Consider the following 12,912-nt stretch of genomic DNA (forward strand, 5'->3'; position numbering starts at 1 on the left):
GATCAAATCTCAGCCTTCCTCAGATCTGATCAGAAAAAATTATTAATTATTAATTAATAACAACATAAAATACAAATTGATAATGATTTTTTTAATGATTTAAAAAATAGAAGTAAAAAAATAACAGAAGCCAATAGAATATGATACAGTACAAAATAGCAGGGATAAAAATAATGTAAAAAGTAATAGAAAAAAAGTAGTAAAACAAAACAAAACAAAAAAAAGATAAGGCTATGACATTATCCCAAATTAAAAAGATAATTTTCTTTAGGGGCATAAAACAGAACACTCACTGGTACTTTTATGAGACACATAAAGAAGATTTAAAAGGAACACGGTGGAGGACCTTAGTGATGTGACTGGAACATAAAATGAAAGATCTCCGATGTAACAAAAGACTCCTACACCTGACAGCGCTCACATAACCAGATAGATACTTCCCTGTTTCTTAAATGTGTCATTTAAAATGGAATATCCAAGTCAGATTCTGTTTTCTTTCCTTAACCAACCTTTCTAAATGTTTTTGAACATTTTATTTATAGTGATTTTAGATAAGACAGGGCCAACAAAACATTTAAATCAAATGCAGTATGAGGACAGTACCTAAAATAAATACATACTGTAACTAATAACACCCCTTCCATCCCCCTTGTCCCTCCCAAGGAAAGAGAAAAAATAAATAATAACAAAATAAAATACGATAAGATAAGAAAAAAAAAAAAAGAAATACACATTCATAAAAGGAACATACATATGGTAGGGCAAATATACAGTCCTTCCACATGTAGAAAGTCCACCAACTCCCTTAACCAGATGTCAAACTGAGGGACAGAGTCAGATTTCCACCACAGTTTCAAAATGCACCTCTTGGCAACCAACACTCCATACACCAATACCATCCAATATTTCTGGTCTAAATTTTCAGCAGTGGTAGAGCAGTGTTTCCTCTATCGTGGTCCTCAGAGCCCACTGCCCTGCATGTTTTAGATGTTTCCCTGCTCAAACACACCTGATTCACATGATCAGTTCATCACAAAGCCTCTGCCTGACAGCCTGAAGCCTGATAATGAAGTGATCATGTGAATCGAATACTCAAACACTGAGTATTCAAACAAAGCAGCTTCTGGATCAGGGGACAAATTATGTTAAAAACAGCAGAGTACCATTGAAACAAGATGGATCAAAAATGATGTTGTTTTGGACAGTTCCAAAAATGTGCCCTCTGCCTTCTTGCATCTGTTACATAGTAGTTACATAGTAACAGTATAATCTGTATGACTTTATTCCTTCAAGTGCTGCTTCCCAAATGTTGTCCTTTATGACCACACATTTTCTCCTTAGAGGCAGATCTGTCTAGGTTACTAGAGAAGTTGTACATCAAGTCTGAAACAATGTTTCTGGTTTCTGGGGCTCCCAGACGGAGCTTGAACAGTGATTTTCTTCTTCACGTAGTGATTCAAACAGGGGGATGTTTTGGGGGATGTTATTTCTCAATTGAAAATACCTGGAAAAATTAGTCTGAGACTGTACAAACTTAGATTTTAATTGCTCAAATGAGGCAAAGTGATCTGTTTATGTAGAGGTCTTTCATACTGGCTATACCTTCATGGCTCCACTCTCGTCTACAGACTCATGTCATCAGAAAAACTTTCTGGTGAAAGTCACCATTCAGTGATAAAAATCTAAATAAGTCACTGGAATATGTTGTGTCATATCTTGAAGTTGAAGTGTCTTCAGTCATCCCACAGATGGCAGCACAGTACTACAGTACACAAGAACTTTTTCAGACTGCATAGGAAGTCATGAGCAGGCTGCAAAACTTTGAAGGCATGACAATCTAAACATCCAACAAATTAGTCCCTACTTTTTTGTACCAGCCTACAAACAGTCAAACAGAAGAGAGGAGTTTTAAGACTTGCAATCCTGTACATCAATATAGCTGTTTATTTTACTCTTGTTCCAGTTCATGCTTGGTTCCAACTTTTTGCTACTTTTGTCATCTTTGATGTACCAGATGTTTGGACTCAGTCAGTCTTCTAGATGTTTTGCTAAATTAAACAGCTGTTCTCCTCAGATGATTCAATCATTTTTGTCGCCTCAGGTGCAGTAGGATGGTTACATAAAGCTTTTAAGGGAAAAACTGAAAGATGTACAGCCCAGAGTAAAAAGAAAACACCAGTGTATTATTACATTTGAAATAGTTTTGGTACCAAAAGAAGAATAATTAATTTATTCAAAGTTTTCTTTAGTCAATGTACCCACAGCAGTGTTGCATGACAGAGGAGAATACTGTTCTGACACTAACAATCAAAATCAGTCACTAACAATGACAGAGGAAGCAGCTAATAAAAAAGGATTCAAGTTGAATTTTAGTGAAATTAAAGTTGGCATGATAGCATCAGCAAACTTTCTCCTACATCAGTGGTTTCCAAACTTTTTCTAGCATGGCCCCCTTCAGAAGCCAAAAAATGTTCACGGTCCCCGGCCTCACAATTTTTTTTTTATCAATCATTAACAGTTATTGAGAAAGCGATTGATAAAAAAGGATTCAAGCTGAATTATGGTGAAATAAAGGTCAGCATGATAGCATCAGCAAACTCTTTTTTCTTTTATTTATTTTCCTGACATACATCATATTCATTCAACCCATTTGACTGATTGGTAATGGAGAGTTTGTTTGAGTGAAACTGATCTGAATGCTAATAAATTTGTGATTATTTAAGTTAAATACTACTAATAAAAAAACATAATAAAAGTTAAATTATTTGTACTTAAGTCTGCACTAAAAACAACTTTTTGCTCATTCATCTCAGCATTTTTAGTTGCAGTGACTTGCTAGTTTAATTTAGTGTTCTTTATCATTCGGTCAAAAGTTTTTTAAGTAATATTTAAGTTGAGAAAACTCAGCACAAAATGCAGTACATTTATTAAAATTGTATTTAAAATGACACACATTGACATATCATTGCCAGCCCATACAAGTGTTTGCATTTTATGACAGCAGGTCAGCCCCACTCCTCATACTCAGGTTCAGCATCAACTGCCTGAAGTCAAAATGCAGTTCAGTTTATGCATGTCGTTTTTAAGACCTAATTAAATTCTGTGAGGGTTTTACATTTAAAATTGGTTATGGATATTCCTTTTTTTTAGATGTCATTTTTCTAGATACAAGGTTCACCCACAAATGTTGGAAACTGATGAATGTGAGTATTTTCCACTGCTATCATTTATTGTATCTATAGGATTTATTTCTAGGGACCGACTTAATTAAGTGTAAGGAATTTGGTTGTATCTATAATGTGGGGTTCTATTTATTCAATTATGCTGTTTTAACTTCCAATGTGAATGTATCCTTATTGGCTTATTTACAAATGTAACCTGCAATATTTGTGTTTTATTTTTTTTCTCTGTTTTGGATATTGTAGTGTGATCAATAACCTATTGATATTTTGGTCCTTGTTTTTTGCCTGATGAAGGTCTCGTACCAAGACATTGAAAAATAAATGTTATATTGCAAGTTTGATAGTGTACAGGAGTCCTTTTGCAACTTTTTGGTCTACTCGCCCCTCTCCTATGCACCTGTCTCATCTAACAGATGTGCAAAGTGTTTCCTTTGTGTAAAGTGAAGTTCATAAATTGGGCCAGTACACAATGAACAAAAGTGGGCTCTTTAATTCGTACATGACAACGAGGGCTGTGTTTCATTAGTCATTCAATGTGCCCTTGATCATTTCCCCTTGGCTCTTGCCCTCTGCGCCATCATAAGCTTTGCTCCATTTGTCTGTAAAACTGAAGTGGACCTTGGAGGGCTGGCAAGGGAGCAAGGCAACAACGATGGTCACTGCAAGGTGTATATCACCCACAATGCATTGCTGTCATGCATTTGGTTCAAAATATATATAATTTTTATTTATTTACCCAGGTCAATGCATTTCATGAATGAAAAAAAAAAAATATTTTGCAAAATATCATAAACTTGCATCAACAACAGTCATGATGATCATGATGTACATTCCTAAATCAGAAATTGATGCATCTCAAATGCAGAAGTTGAAGAAGATGCTTTCACTTAATAGAAATAAGTCTGCAGATGTTTGGGATCATTTGTATAAAGACGAATATGCCTCTGAAGAAGTATTTGCATGCTCTACTCTGATTTTACCCCTGATTTGATTGAACAGTCTGTCTGGAATCATCAAGCTTTAACAGATTTAACTGTAAAATGAAATAACATTATTCACCCAGCTTCTCTTGAAGACATTTGCAGCACCTTCCCCAAAACTGACCAGTGAGACAGAGCAGCTGATTTCTGTTGGCACAGTAGTGTGCAAGGCAGAGGATATAGAGAATACACTTCACAATGAGCAAATGATAACTTCAATCCCCCCAACTACAACAGCTGGATCTTTTTACAAGCATTTTTTACAAGAATCCTACACTGTCATGAGCATGTTGATGCTTATCCACATTACAGTCAGGGCTAGACAAGGCAACACATCACAGATCTTCTGCCTATAACACTGATGGAATCCAAACCTTCACTTTCAGATCAGCTACATCCTCATCATCCTCATTTGTTTGTAACAAGCAATGTAACATTAGCGACACTGCTTGTCACATTAGTTATGTAGTTACATTTTCGAAAATAGGCAGTCCGTTACTGTTACAATTTTACAGTGTTTTCACCACTGTAAGAAATATCACTGCCTGCACCCGCCAGAGGAGAGGCTGACCACTGGTCGACTCAAGGGGGCAGCAAATGTGCCCTCTTTGATGCTCTTATGTTAGATAAAACACAATATAGTGGCCTCTAGAGTGCCCTTCCAGAGGGCAAAATGTGATAAATGCCTTCTAGAGTGCCATTCCAGTGGATTACACATGATAAATGCCCTCTAGGATGCCCTTTCAGTGGACAAAATGTGATAAAAAACCTGAAAATGTGCACCACAACTTTTGTACAATGGTATTTCACTGCATAAAACTGGTCCCTTTTTAAGTTTTTTGCCCTCTCCCCTCAGACAACCTGAGCCCACCACTGACTCAGACAGTGACTATTATCATTTGACACAGAGGACAGACACAACCTATGGTCTTGGTGGACTCAGGTCTTGAGATGAATGTACTGAATTAATTCCCCATGATGAAATCTTTCCTCAAGTCAGCGCTCCAGCACTATCCAGGGAACCTGTATAGAACCTTTTTCACTTCGGAAGTCTCATAAGAGGAGGTAACTATCTGACACATATTTTGAAAAATGTCTCCTGTATTATAACAGATTAAACTACAGGGAACACTGGTTGGGTGAGTCTACATGTTTTTCATTTTTGGTCATGCAAAAGTACTCTTAACAAGTTACTTTCAAAAGTTCCCCAACATTGACCAGAATGCACTTTAATAATGGGGTAAAAGGATGTGGAGGAGTTTATGCACGGTGGACCGGTTCAGCCACTCCCGTTTTTGACCAGAAGGAACCTGTTGACCACTGAGGCTCAAGGTCAGCACAGGAGGCTTTTCCAGTTCATTCACAGATTTCCCAACGTGTTTGCTGTCCCACTCTGTTTATACAGAGGTGATGGAGAAGGAGGGGGCATGTCTCATACAGCTGCATGTCCACCTGTGTCACATATACACACACACACGTTGGCAGGAGACAAAGGTTATTTACAGCCATGACAGCTATTGTTTTCACCTTTTGTGTGTGTGTGTGTGTGTGTGTGTGTGCATGTCTGATCATGGCAAAATGTGGTCCTCTAGTAGGGTGACCAGATCTCAAAAACTATGATTATGTGAAACAATGTGGGACTATGTGGGACATGTTATCATTGCTGAGAAGTAGACTAATTTTAACTGATTGATTAAAAAATAAACATTCCTGTCCCTCAGCTCACAATAGCACACAATAGACAATTGATCAGTCTGTGTTGTAGCTGCATACTGTTTTTTGTGGTGGTTCCCACTATATTCAACCGAAATCTGCATTGCTTGTGACTTTGTGGTGACTTGCAATTTTACACTCGTTGGGTGTAAGGTAGCAGCAACAATGACAGATTGTCCTGCATGTGACCCATGTGTGCATGCTTGAATTGACATCAGCACAGCCCTGCCATGAAAGCCTCCCTGCTTTCTTCACAGCCATTGGATAAAAGTCAGATTTTGAAAAAGCATCTGTCTGTGTGTGCCACAGTGGTTTGACCTTTGAAAACCAATCAAAATGTGAGACATGGTCTTAATGTGTGAGACAAATTAAAAAACAAAAATACTGTGCACTCCATCCGTCTATGGACAAATGTTAGAGTAAGTCTTAAATAAAAACATAAGAACACAGTTTGAGATTCAAACTTCAGGATTTTTATAATGGAAAAAATATAACATTCTTACTAATAGCCTCATGACAACAAATGGGTACAGTGTCCTTGAGAACAAAACATCGCATTCTGTTACTCTGTGGAATGTCAGTTCCTCCTTTCAAGGGTGCAGCTTCTTCTGTACACACTCACACAATCATGTCTATATACATACATAGTTATTTCAGTTCATACAGTTCAAAAAGTATATAAAATAAAATATTATAAAATAAAATATATATACCATATTTTTCTAACATTTCCCTCCTGTTTTTACTTTATATACATTGGGTTTTTTTTTTTAGATTTGTACTACAAATAAAACTAATAAATGTAAGTACTAAAAATCAAGGTAACTCATATGTACATACATGTAAGTCAGAGTACTTATGTAATATACGTATACTACATTTCAGTTAGATTTTCATGGCATAATTCATTGGTCATTCACTCATCATCACAGGATATAGACTTTAAATCAACAACATCATCAGTTTGCATTTGTTGGGACATCATGGTTTTTGTCATTGCAGTGTCAATTAATCTTTGAATCAGTCCTCAAATGCATGGAATGCAACAGCAACCACAGACAGACAGGAGAGCTGCTGCAATTGCAATGGAAACTAGGACAGAAGAGATTAGTCCACTCCACCTTCCAAACCATCCTTGCGAAAGGATCATCTGTACCTGAGTTCTCTGCTAGATCTTCTGAGAGAGCTGTCAACCCTTGAATCGCTCTAGTAATGCTACCATCAGGAGCAGTATTATTTGGAATGAATGTACAACACATGTCACCAAGCATTCTGCAAACTCCTCCTTTTTTCAGCTAGCAGCATGTCTAGTGTCATTCTATTTCGCCATGCCATTAAGCTAGTTTTCTCTAATTGTTCTGCTATGCCTTTAAAGCCATCACAGGTAAAGTTTACAAATCGCTGTTGATTGTAATAGATGTAATTTATCCAGTCTACATTCTTGTTGACTGTAGCCCACCTGAAAAATAAAGATTCAAAACCCACAACAATTTGATTGCGTGCTTTGTATTCATCAGGAACACCATGCGGTATACCTATTTCATTAATGTACACGTGTGAGTCAAATGAACCCAGCAGAGCAGTGGTCGAATGCTTTTCTCTCTAAAATTTGAATGTATGTTTCTGTGTAACAGGTTCTGCTAACGGCAGTACATAGAAAGGCATGACCATTTGGATTACAGCACATTTCCCCTTCCAATCATAAGGTAAATTAGATGGAAGTACTCGGCCCCCACAGTACCACCATATGTCAGCTTGAGGGATAGTCTGATTCTTCAGCCATGCATCTTGGATTTCTGTGTTTAGCAGACCGAGTGACGTTACACCACGACAGCTCTCCCACAATATTGTATTGTATGTTCACTTTGTTAAATCTTTTTATTGCTGCTAATATTTAATATTTTGTGTAATCCACCATACCCCTTTGTGCAATCGGCCTCTTCAAGGCAACAAAGTTTACAGTGAAAGGTGTATATATTGTAAATAGTCTTGTGTGTACAGTCCTGTACTTAGTACTTTACATTTTAATTTTTCTTAGACTTTATATTTTAAATCTGATAGGTATATACATATTTTCTACTTTTTATCTTAATATTTATAAGTACTTATTGTCACTTTTCTATCTGTACTGCTGAGCTGCTGTGACAAGTGAATTTCTCCGGTGCGGGATCAATAAAGTCTTATCTTATCTTATCTTATCTTATCTTATCTTATCTTATCTTATCTTATCTTATCTTATTGTTATTACTAACAACAGAATAGATATTATTGTAATCAACTGAGTTTTCTTTTCTCTCTTCTCACTCTATTCAGTTAATGCTTTTCCGCCTGATGTTTTATAAATTGGAATATAATTATCTGACATGAGACTTTGCTTTTGCTCAGTTATTCTGTGTAGGTTTTCCATAGTTTCATTCCCCTCTATCACCTCAGTGTGTATTCTTCACGGGCTCCCTGTGACTGGGTGCGCCTTGTGCCTATCACCCCCTGCGTCAGAAAGTACTCCTATTGTTGTCACTTTCCCTGGGTCCAGACTTTCATCACTGAGGTGGCAGGCTCAGAAACTTAAGGCCCCTACACATGATCAGTAAAAACGCTTTGCGCTGGCCCATTATTTTCCTATGGAGAGAGCGGTGGCGCCCGACCAAGCGGCACCGCTACCCTCGGTGTGGTGCACCGCTCGGATCTGCCTCTCACTGCTGCACCCAAAGTTCAAATTATTTGATTTTTGACCTTGTTTGCCGCTGACCTTTCAAAGTGCAACCACTGAGATAACAGCTGAAAATGACGTAGCCAGAAGTGACACATACAAACAGAGGAGGGAGAGAAAATGGAAGAAAAACATATTCTCTGTGTTCCCGAGTTCCCCAAACTGTATAACTGTATACTGTATAACAGCACATTAAAATCATACCATGATCTCGGCAGGAAGAGTAGTGCTTGGTGAAATGTCAGTAGTCAGATTGGGCTACCAGGTTTGTGATTAGGCAGAGTTTACAAACTACTGTTTGAATACAATGCTAACGTTAGTTTAGCCGTTTGTGTATGTTCGCTATTCCAGGCAGACACAGTGACAGGATCAGTGCTTTGTAGCTAGATAAACTGTCCTTTAGCTCAGCAACAGTAAATCCTATCATGTTGTTACATAGAGCTTTGGTTTGTTGTTGCAGAAGTGCAGTGAGCGAAGAGCAAATTTCTTGTCATGTGAAGGCCCCTTTATGGTTCACCTGTTGTTACCAGATGGTGAGCTTTCTTACAGTGTGACAGATGGATCCAGGAACTTGTCTTTGCAATCTTTACCACTGTTGGTGTGGTCAAGAGGACTTGGAATGGTCCTTCCCACCTTGGACTGGACCAGGTTTTCTTCTTAATAACTTTGATGAATACCCAGTCCCTCAGTTTCACTGCTGATTCTGTTTTGTCAGGTTCCTGTGTTGGAATAGAATTAGCAGATTGAACATCTCTGTTAGTTAGCATTTTTCTTATGTAGTCAGCTAGAGTCTCTTCTGTTGCTTCTTTAGGTCGAGTGAATGGTCTTAGTTCTGGAATGACATAAGGTCTTCCATACATCATTTCAAATGGGATGAGGCCTGTGCTTGTTGGCGTTACATTTATATTTAGTATCACTAAGGGTGAGCAGTACAGCCAGTTCTTCCCTGTCTCTTCCATAATTTTTCTTAATTTGGACTTAACAGTTCCATTGAATCTTTCTACCAGCCCCACTGATTGTGGGTGATATGCACAATGATTTTTCAGTTCTATATTAAGGCTACTAGAGTGATTATATTATTTACAAAATGTGTTCTATTGTCGCTATAAATTCTCTGTGGGATTCCAAATCATGGTTTTATTTCTTTAACTAAGGCTTTAGCCACTGTTAGTGCATCTGGGTGTGCACAGGGAAATATTTCTATCCACGTTGTGTGCATATCAATTATTACCAAACCGTATTTCTTTCCTTCACATTGATTTAGTTCAATAAAATCCATACAGATATGTTGAAATGGACATTCTGGTTTTGGAAATTGTCCTCTTTTAGGTCTTAGATTGCCTTGTGGATTGTGTTTTGAACAGATTTTCGCATGTCAAACAAAAATTTTTAGAGTAATTTGTAAATCCATGTTGTAAATGTTTGTTCTACAATCTACAGTCTGTTCAAATGGTTTAGAGTGATCTGGTAGGCCTAACACTGATGAGCCGACTAAAAGTTGTTTGGTCTTGATAAAGGCTTCTTCTGCGTCTTTTGTCCACTGAATAGGATCTGATGCAACTAAGGGTGTGTCATAGATTAGGGCTGGCAGTGGAGAGGTTATTATTGCATAATTTGATATCCAGCCCCTGCAGAAATTTATCATCCCTAAAAATGACATCATTTGTTGCTTAGTTTGAGGTTATGGTGTTTGAATTTGTTTATCTGTTTCTGGATCAACGATCAATTTTGTTTGTGATAAGTTTTCTTTATGAACTCTGCCATATGCAGATTTTACATAAATGACATCTAGAGTCTTAGCTATGTCTGGCACATCATCAGGATGTACAGCGGTACATGAAGCCCCAGTGTCACACAAAAATGTTACTTTGTTTCTCCCTACCATCAGGGTCACTCTGGTTTTACTTCCTGATTCAACATCACATCTATGTGTTGCAAATTTAGCACTTCTTTATCTTCTCCTGTACTTTCTGTGTCTGTGTGTGTGGTAGGGTTTGTCTGACCCTCTTCTAGTCATGCTGTCTCATTGTTGCCATGTCTTCATCCATGGTCTGTCCTTTCTATCTTTGCCTATCTCTCAGTTCCTCCTTTCAAGGGTGTTGATCTTGAGTATAGAAAGCCGAAGTCACACACCTTCCAGTGGACCAAGATAGATCAGAGCAACCCATCCAGGTACTTTGCCTCTGTCATGATTCTGACACATTTTGGGTGAAAACAACCATTCTAATTTGACCGCTGGTCAGTACAGATTCTGAGGTCTTTACGAGTTTAAACACATTAAACGAGAAAACCACATCACTGTTGAGCCCAAATCATGTGGGCTGTCACAGGTGAACAATCATGCTATGTCTTTGCCAATCAACAATCAGCACTGTTAACACAGACAAACATAAATAAATAAGGGCTGCTGAGTGTCTGCCTCCATCAAAGTAAAGGAAGGATTCCACTGAGTGGCTGGAGGTGGTACATACTGACAAGTACCTTATTGAAACTCCAGTTAATGTATTTCTGAGGGAAGTGACATGAGGCTGCTCTGATCCATGGGACCTAACTTTGGAAAAAGTATGAACTATAATCTACAACAAGAGAAATTTTATTTTGATCACATTTGAATTGTGTCACGATTCACACACAAAGTTGTGAGTGACATCATGACTTTCTTTTTCCAAAAGCTAACATTAATCACTGAGGCTACAAAACCTGGATAAAAAAGGACTACTATCTGTTAGCACTTGAGCTAAATGTGTTCGAGTCAGGTGTGGACAACATAATGACTAAAACAACACACATCCAGAGACGAGTGCTGTATGAATGTGGTTTACGTGAGACAGATGAAGTCAGGTTAGGGTGTCTGTCCTATCAGCCTCTCAAATTTCATCTACACAGCTGCACTGTCTTACTAAAAAGGAAATCATTGTGTTGCTGGCTTATATTGTCATAGTTTCACCTGCAGTAACCTTTCATGAAGTTACCTCAGGTCAGAGTCAGTCATGTTATCAGTGTTGATGCCTGTCCTGCTTATAAAGCCCTTTGTTTTCTGTGAGGAGCACAAAGGTCTAACTTTCCTGGCTTTTAAAATGGTGTTTTAAATTGAACATTCATTCATTTTCTGTAACCGCTTATTCCTGAAGGGCCATGGGGGGCTGAAGCCTATCCCAGCTGACATTGGGTGAGAGGCGGGGTTCACCCTGGACAAGTTGCCAGTTCATCACAGGACTGACACATAGACAGACAACCACTCACACTCACGTTCACACCTACAGGCAATTTAGAGTCACAAATTAACCTAGCATGCATGTCTTTGGACTGTGGGAGGAAGCTGGAGAACCCGGAGAGAACCCACGCAGACACGGGGAGAACATGCAAACTCCACACAGAAAGGTCCTGAGATGAGACACGAAAAAATAAAGAATCACTCAAAATCAAATCTAACTCCACAATTTAACACAGGTGTAGAATGCCTCTGTAAAAAGGTGAAACTATAAATCATGTAAATAATGACCTGGGGTGAACTACACAGTTTCTACAAACTTCTGAGGTCATGAACCTTTGACACAAGTAAACAAGTGTTTCATCAGAAACCAACAGGGAGAGTTCGCTTTTTTCCCCTAAATGCCAGTATAACTTCTTTTACCTTTGAATTTTTTTTAAATGCAGAAGCTTTACTTGCAATTAAATATATTCCCATTGTAGTTTCTTTCAGTCTTATTTGAGTTTTTTTTTCTTTTTCTTTTTTTTTTTTTTTACAAGTTATAGGCAGCAGAACAAGCTGTAAACTCAAATTCACATGAACACATGATCATGATATAAAAGCTGCTTGGCCAACATGTTAGCAAACAGTTGCTTATTTTTACATCCAGCAGACACAGAGCAACATTATCAGTTGATTTTTTTTTCATTTCACTTTTTGTTGTTAATTTATATATTTTAAACAATTTATTAATGTGATTATTTATTTCATAATTTAATTATTTCTTCATTTTATATTACGTTGTCTATGTATTCCATATGGCAGGGACTGAACTTCAGAATGAGTTCAAATGCGTTGACATTACTGTTAATACTTCATAAGAGGATATTTTTATTTTTGTCCCTTTATTTCTTTCATACATTCATTAACATTCATATTCATTAACATTCATCATTTCATATTTCATAGTGTGGAGAGCAAAACTAGCAGAATGCACTGGCCAAAGTGCAATCTCAGAACCCTTCGGCTATTGTCTGATGTTGATTTTATAAGCTTTTTTAAATGAATTTGAATTTATATTCACATATCTGTATATAGAAATTAGTCTCCAGTTCCATTTTCTAGTGTCTCAAGTTT

This window comes from Lutjanus erythropterus, chromosome 12, assembly GCF_056507025.1.
Source record: "Lutjanus erythropterus isolate fLutEry1 chromosome 12, fLutEry1.hap2, whole genome shotgun sequence".
NCBI lineage: Eukaryota > Metazoa > Chordata > Actinopteri > Lutjaniformes > Lutjanidae > Lutjanus > Lutjanus erythropterus.